The sequence below is a fragment of the Tenrec ecaudatus genome, chromosome 5, assembly GCF_050624435.1.
Source record: "Tenrec ecaudatus isolate mTenEca1 chromosome 5, mTenEca1.hap1, whole genome shotgun sequence".
NCBI classification, from domain to species: domain Eukaryota; kingdom Metazoa; phylum Chordata; class Mammalia; order Afrosoricida; family Tenrecidae; genus Tenrec; species Tenrec ecaudatus.
In genome coordinates this window covers 230249-238769 of record NC_134534.1, presented here as the reverse complement: position 1 = coordinate 238769, position 8521 = coordinate 230249, and the positions used below count along the sequence as shown (strand labels likewise).

At 40.9% G+C, this 8521-nt stretch overlaps 1 pseudogene; it reads left to right on the top strand.

Moving 5' to 3' along the window:
* Nucleotides 1-3336: 3336 nt before the first annotated feature.
* LOC142448546 (DNA-directed RNA polymerases I, II, and III subunit RPABC5 pseudogene) lies at nt 3337-8047 on the top strand (annotated as a pseudogene).
* The last annotated feature ends 474 nt before the right edge of the window (nt 8048-8521 follow it).

Sequence of the window (8521 nt, the reverse complement as noted above, 5' to 3'; positions counted from 1 at the left end):
CAAATTCATGTAGGCTGAGACTGTGTAGTGAGCTCTCCTTGCAAGCATTAGGTTGGTGCATCTGAGGATGGTCCTACACTGGCCATCTTCTGAGCATAACTCTAACCTCTACATAGAGAAGCTCATTTTCCAGAACAAAGGCTCTCATATTTATTTTCACATTTAAAATGAAGTTATTGGGGCGATTTATTTTGCTTTGCTAATAATATTTAGACTTTCTTATTTTACTTTCATTGTGCCATAGATTGCTATTATTACATAAATTGCAACAAAGAGTATGTATGGATTCTCTGATGCTCAAGAAGGCTTGAACTTTGGTGAAAGATCTTCCCACCTGGAGTATATTCATGAATCCTCTTTCCAGTGTGACTTCGCTGACGCTGCATTAATGTGGGTTCTGGTTAAAGGCTCTTCCACATTCATTAAATGTATACTGTTTTTCTACTGTGTGAATGATGTGATGTTAAATACAAATTCAACTTCAAATGAAAGCTTTTCCACACTCATTACACCCAAAATAGGTTTTCTTCAGTATGGGTTCTCTAATTAAAGAAAAAAAAGGAGCTAGGTATTAAAATTTCCCCCACATTCACAACATTTAAATGGTTTATTTTTTGTATGAACTCTGTGATGTGTTGACTAAAGCCTCACCCACAATGACCACCTTCATATGTTTCTTGTGTTTTTGGTTTTCCACCAGTGTGTCTTCTCCGAGTCTAGTTAGATATGAATTATATTTGAAGGTTTGGCAACAGACAGCACATTGAAAGACTTTCCCCTTGTTTTATTTCTTTGAGGTCTCACAACATTTTGGATAAGATTCTAACTTTTATCAAATGAACCACATTCCTGGGTTCATTTTCCTGGAGATCTCTTCCTCTGTATGGCAGCTGCTTCTCTAACTCTTTTGTGAAGATGGGGTTTCTGCCCAACAAAACTTTCCAGATGTCCTTGCAGGTTATCTGCACACAGATATTCCTGCATATTGGATATCCATGGTTTAGTTTTTCAAAATCGACTTTATCTCAGTTCTGTACTTTTTACATCTTTTGGAATTTTAGTTCATAATTGGTCATTCCCCCTCAGTCCCAGTCTCAGAATCTGCTAAGCAAAACCACAAGCCAATTACTGGAAACGTGTGTATGGTAGACATGCCTGTGAATCATTGCGTAAAAGTCAGAATTCCTATAGAAAAATTGATCAGGGCAGAATTCAGAAGTACAAATAGCCAGTCAATAGAATGAAAATATTTAAGCTTCTAACAATTAAGGAAATCATATTAGAATTCTAATCTTTCACCTATCAATTTGGCAAATTTATACATTCAGCATATATTTTGAAGGCTAGGCTGGGTGCTAGGTCAGAAATATAACATTAAAAATATTATTATCATCTCTGGTCTCATGAAGCATGTATCGTATTCAGATAGACAGATATTTAAGCTAGTAAAAAATTTTAAATCAAGAAATAAAAATTATACAAAATTCACAAGTTCATGGAAGATGGAAGAAAAATATAATGGGATTTTCCCACAAAACTCTTGATGCCTCCTCATATGTTAAAATAAACCGTGGAACCCCCTAACCTATATATAGGGCTAGAGAACACCTTCAGGAATAACTGAAGCTTAAGCTCAAAATGAAATTAGTTATCAGTAGCGAACACAAAGGTCTGGAGTGCTCGACAGAATTAGTCAAGTTCAATATTGAAAAGAATTTCACTGCACCCCATCTAGATCAAGAAGTGCAAGGAAGAGAATAGAGAGAGATGGAAAGGGCAGGAGGTACAGACAGATCCTGCAAGGCACTGCAAAATGATCAAGAAGTTTAGACTGTATTCTGATACTTTAAAAATAGTAATACTTAAAAAAGATTTTTAAAAATAGAAAAAAAATAGTAATACTCAATGTGGATGAGAATCTGAAGAAACAATTACTGTCATATATTATTGATGGAATTATCCAGAAATATTACTTTTTCCTCCCTATACTTTTATTGGGAGCTCTTACAGTTCTTATCACCATCCATACATTCATCCAGTGTGTCAGGCATATTTGTACATATGCCATCATCATCATTTTCAAAGCATTGTTTTCCACTTGAGCCCCTGATATCAACTCCCCATTTCTTGCAGAAATGGAAATGACTTTTATTTATTTATTTTTGGAAATGACTTTTAAAAGGGAAGGTTAACAATATGTACCAAAAGAATTGGTGTTGCACATGACTTTTGTTCTCAAAATTATTCTACGAATTTCTCTCAGTAGGATCTTAAAAAAAAGGTAAAAAAACAAACAAAAAAAGGATTTTTAAAATAAAAATACATAAAATAACCATATCCAACAAAGAAATTACTACTATGACAGTCACTAAAAAGTTCTTTTAATTGAAAATGGTTTTTTCTAATTGTGAGGAAACAAAAAACAACCCAAATGACCAAAAATTAGGGCTTGCTTAAACCAAATATAGCCTCCTTATATAATGGAGTGTAGGCAGTCTGAGCTGTGCCATGTGGTCATCAGCCTTGGAAACTGAGGGGGTCAAATGTGCCCTCACACCATCCCTTTTTACCCTGTGCTGACACCAAAAGCCCCTCCTGCAGCACTTCTTTTTACTTGGGTTCTATCCCTGAGTGCAATGGCCACACCGAACTCACAAAGCTCGTGATTACAAGGTTGAGTCGGGACATTTACAGGTTACTGTTTGAGTGAGAAACGCTCAGGATGGAGTTGTTTAGTCAAACCATTTTCCTCTCTTCCATGCCTGCAAGCAGACCCCTCTCTGACCCTTAGCCTCTGCCCTGCTTGGGCATTACTACAAAGCTCTTTTGTTGTTGTTGCTGTTAGGAGCCATCCAGTCAACTCCAACGCATAGCACCCCCGTGCACAACAGAGCGAAACACTGCACAGCCCCGTGCCGTCTTCACCATGGTTTCTATGCCGGAGCCCATGAATGCCGCCACTGTGTCCATCCACCTCCTTGAGGGCCTTCCTCTTTCTCACCGCCCTTCCATGTTACCAAACCTGATGTCCTTCTCCAGTGACTGGTCTCTCCTGACAGTACGTCCAAAGTCTGTAAGAAGACAATGTTGCCATCCTTGCCTCTAGCACTCTGGTCTTACTTCTTCCAATACAGATTGGTTTGTGATTTAGCAGTCCATGGTACTTTCTTTCTTTCTTTTTTAAACATAAACTATTTTAAAACTCTCACAGTTTGTATAACGATCCATACTCTCCACGGTGTTTTCAATAGTCTTTACCAGCACCACAGCTCAAGTGCATCGATTCCTCTGCGGTCTCCCTTATTCAGTGTCTGACTGTCACGCTCATGTGATGCGATGGAGAACACCATGGATTGGGTCAGGTGCACCTTGGTCCTCGAAGTCACATCTTTGCCCTTCAAACCTGTTTACTTTGGGTGACCTTGCTGGCATTCGAAATACCAATGACACAGCTTCCAGCATTACAGCAACGCACAAGCCACCACAGTACAATAAACTGACAGAATAGACAAAGGAGTAGACGAAGCTCTTCTAGGGCTGTCACTCAAGGGACAGGCCGCTCTGCTGTAAGCCTCAACCAAAGGCACTCAGCTCCAGCTCTCTGGGTCAGCAAACTCAACTACTCTGATTAAACACCTAGAGCAGTTGTTTGCCACCTTCCTAATGCCACCACCCTTTAAGACAGTTCTTCATGTTGTGGTGACACCCCCCCCAAAATTACTTTCATTGCTTTCATAACTAATTTTGTTACGGTTATGAATCAGGCAACCCCTGTGAAAGGGTCCTTTGACTCCTAAAGGGGCTGAGAACCGCAGACCTAGAGGCACCCTAATCCACAAGCCAGCCTCCTACCCCAAAGTGCATAGCTTGACTTGCTCTGTGGGTTAGGAATTCATTGCTCTGGCTCCTGGTTCTGCTGTTATTTTGTGCCTCTGCTGCTTCTAATGGTTAAATCTATCTCCCGGCTCAACGAGGCTCAAAGTGCATGCATCTCAAGGTCCAAAGGACGTGCTAGACTCTTAGCTCTTCTTTCTTGCTGGTAGTGAGATCCTCCACACCCTTTCGGAGATGACTGATTTTATAAGAAGCAGGGTGGGGATCACAATTAACCCTGTTAACAATCACTGATAGCTGAATCACATAATCCAATCAGTATCTACCCCCACCTTCTGACCCAGACCCACCAGGAAAACAGGTCATCTGGTAAATGTGGTAGTGACACAATCTGTTGTCAATTTGAGACTATTAAGAGTGAATGGGTGGAGTTTAGCCTGTCAATCAGGTCTCAGCTTAATAACCTCATTTGGCAGCGCTAAGGATATAATAACTTTCTGGAGACTGGACACATGCCCACTTCCTGTGAGACATTCCTGTTCACAAGCCACATGGAGCTACGCTGATAGTGCCAGAGCCCTGGAGCTGGAGGAGCCACATGGAGACCCATGCCAGCGCTGAGATGAGGTTTTTTTCCCCAATACCACTGGATCCACAAGACTTTCCACCCACTGGCCAGTGATCTTCCTGCATTTGGCGTCATTACATGTGTTGTGTGAGTCTGGGCAGGGTTTATAGCAACAAGACATCCCTGTGTAAGGGTTAGGTTACATCAACTGCCATCCAGGAGTTTTTACTGGACTACCATCATGGATTCATTTGGCCAACTTCAAATGAATTTACTTCTGCATCCACCAGCCTGTGCCCACCACTGCCTCTGGTTCATCATCCTGCTTCTTGTTCATCAGCTTCCGTGAGTCAGCAGAAGCCTGACTTGAACCGGACTGGACTGACCTATTTCTACTACTGTGAGCCATCTCTTCATAGAAATCTTTCTGTAGACAACACACATCTCTCTGCCACTGGGTTTACATCTCTGGAGAATCCAACCTTACACAGTTGCCCATTGCAATGAATCAAATCAAATAGCATTTTAACTTTATAGCATTTATATAGAGTTATGTCCTAAGTTTTAAAAACAATAATATTTGTAACTTTAACATTCAAATGTTTATCTATACAGAGGTGCATTTTAACATGCATTTAATATATTAATATGGTCATTACTTAATAAAATTCAAACCACAACTGTCAAATAATACCGAAAATATGGTTATTTCTCTAACACAAAAAGTTTTCAGTAATGTACTGATCAAATGTCATTTTTTAGTATCTGTTCTGTAGGACACACTGCTTTATATTACTCTAACACTCACTAGTCTATGCCAGGAAATTTGGAAGACAGCTACTTTTCCAACTTACTGGAAGAGATACATATTTGTACCCATTCCAAAGAAAAGTGACCCAACAGAATGCTCAAATTATCAGACAATATCATTAATAACATACAGAACTAAAATATTGCTGAAGATCATCCAACAACAGTTGCGGCAACACATTGACAGGAACTTGTCAGAGGTTCAAGCAAGAATCAAAAGAGGATTTGGAACAAGGGGTATCATTGCTGATGGAAGATGGAAGTAGGCTGAACGCAGAAAATACCAGAAAAATGTTTACGTCTATTTTATTGACTCTGCTAAAAACTATTGATAGCCTTGAGAAGAACGAAATTCCAGAATCCTTCTGTGATAGGTTTATTATGTCAACCTGGTCAATAGGAACATGTGGGATTAATCAGGTCGCAGTTTGATTGGAGGGCAAAGAAATAAATGGCTCTGCAAAACCCGCCCCTATTTCTCTTGCTCTCTGTGATCGGACCAGCATGTGGCTGCTTTAGCGAGTTCTCTACCTCAACTTGTGAGCTACACTACCTGTGGGACAGCCAACACATGAATCATGTCACTAGTGCTTGAGGTTCATTTGAGACCTGCTTCACCTCACTGCTGGTGTGCTCATTGCTTGAGTTTGAGGCTGGTGGATTCTGTTGCCTTGCACTGCTTTAGTTCGATATCCCATCCGGGTCTGCTTCCATAGCTCCTGAGCTACTACGGTTGCTGGAACAAATTCCTCTTCACACTCACAAAACACATGCAATGATGCTGAAGATCACAGGCCAGTGGATGGAAAGTCTTGTGAATCCCGTGGCAGTAGAGGCATCTCAGCACTGTCAGGGGTCTACACGTGGCTCCTTCAGCTCCAGGGCTCTAGCATAGTTCCATGTGTCTTGCAAGCAAGCATGTCTATCAGGGAGTGAGTCTGAAGAAGACTTTATAGATTGGTATCGAACATATGGGCTTACTTCAGACTAAAGACATTCACAAAACTCTTGTATAGAAAGCTCTTTCTTTTTTTTTAGAAAGCTCTTTCTTATACACATATGAGTACCTATGAATTTGTTTCTCTAGCCTACCCAGACTAACACATTATGGTACCAGGAGTGGGGTATTGTGTTAGTCTGGGTAGACTAACACATTATGGTACCTTGGGAGCAGGATACTAGAGAAACAAATTATGAATATGGAGAGTGGATGTATGCTTGACCCCCACCTCATGGTAGTTTTAATTCTTTGGCTTGTCAGTTTACTGGGTTGTTTTCTGGAAAGAACATGGGAAGTTAAAGTTTTGATTCTTTTCATTGGTTATAGTCTTTGGTTATCCCTGTTTGAAATGGCAAAAATAAATTATGTTAATATATATTTTGAGCTTAGGAGACAGAATCACCCCCTTGAATTTCTGAAAGCCACTTGGTGAAAATGGCTGACAAAAAGCCTGGCTCTGACTTGATGCTGTCAGAGGCCTGATCCCATACTTTGTATCAGTGGGATAGTTTAGATAAGAATTAAGATAAGCTAAGTAAGGATTGAATTGGGGCTGTTTTAAGAATTGAGATTAGTGGAAGAACTGATCTTGGAGATCTATGTGTAACCTCCTCTCTGGGAGATGGGCAATGGGAAGGTGGGTGAGGGGAGATGCCTGGCAGTGTAAGATAAGATAAAATAATTATTCATACACTATTAAGGGACCAGGGGGAAGGGGGGAGCGGGGAGGGAGGGGAAGGGAAAAAAATGGAAATCAAGCTGATTCCAGGAACCCAAGTGGAAAGTGAATTTTGAGAATGACGAGTGCAACAAATGTATAAGGGTGCTTTGCTCAATTGATGTATGTACAGATTGTGATAAGAGTTGTGTGAGTCCCAATAAAAAGATTTATTAAAATAAAAAAAATCACAAATGTCAATTAAAAAAAGATTTCTTGGTTAGAGGGTTCTCAAAAGAATAAAAAGCTTGTCTGCAAAAAAAAAAGAATTGAGATTAGTATCTGATTATATTTTGTTTATATTGATTTCTGCTTATTATTGCTAATATAATGATTGATAGAAATGATTATTGGGATGTATGAAAATAGAGAACTTGTAAGCCCACTTGACTAGAGCCATTACAATTTGACCTTTAAATGGGTTTAGAACACCCCTGCAAAGAAGGCTCTGAAAGGATAAGCCCCACCTAGTGCTTTGGAATACTCAGGACATTTGCATAACAAAAGACTTGCCTAGGGGGCTGCGGACAGATTGAAGAAAAAAAGAACTTTGGTTTTTTGAATCCTGAACTAGTGGTTTTTGTTGGAAGCTGGGGGAAAAAAATTCTGAAATCATGAGGAAAACCCACACTCCTGGTACCATAATTTGTTAGTCTACCCAGACTAACACAGAGCCCAAATATAACACTGAGCAGATCCCATTTGAATTTGGAGACCATCTCAAGAATAAATTTGATGCATTGAACACCAATAACCAAATATCAGAGGGATACACCAAGGGCATCATACATAAGAAAGGAAAAGGTTATTAAAAAGACAAGGACAGAGGGTAAGTCGGGCGTTGCGCTGTACTGGCTTCTTAGTGCCACCGCCATGATCATCCTGTGCGCTGCTTCACCTGTGGCAAGATCGTGGGGAACAAGTGGGAGGCCTACCTGGGGTTGCTGCAAGCCGAGCACACTGAGGGGGATGCCCTGGATGCTCTGGGCCTGAAGTGGTACTGCTGCCGTTGCATGCTGCTGGCCCACGTGGACTTCATTGAGAAGCTGCTTAACTACGCGCCTCTGGAGAAGTGACCTGGAGAAGTGATCATGCTGTCCGCAACGCCACATCTTGCCTACATTGCACAAGCAGGGCGGCAAAGCCCACAATGGAGGCCTCGGAGGGGACCCTGACCTCGGCCTCAGGGGCACCCCCTAATAAAGCTCATTGCTGAACAACAACAACAAAAAAAAGACAAGGGCAGAAAAGACTAAACTGGATGTCAGAAGAGACTGAAAACTGCTCTTGAAATTAGAATAGCTACAGTGCATGGAGGAGGTGAAATGACAGAGCCGAACAAAAGATTTCAAAGGGCAGTTAGAGAATCTGGAGATAGACAAGGAAAAGGGAAGCACACGATTGGCATTTTTCAAGCTGGAAGACCTCAAAGGGAAATTCAAGCAGAGAGTTGGAGTTGCAGTATTGAAAGGCTTCATGGACAGAATATCGAACGATTCAGGAAGTGTCAAAGGAAGGTGAAAGAAATATGCAGAGTCACTGTACCAGAAAGAACCGGTCCGTGTTCATTTCAGTTGGTAGCACATGACCA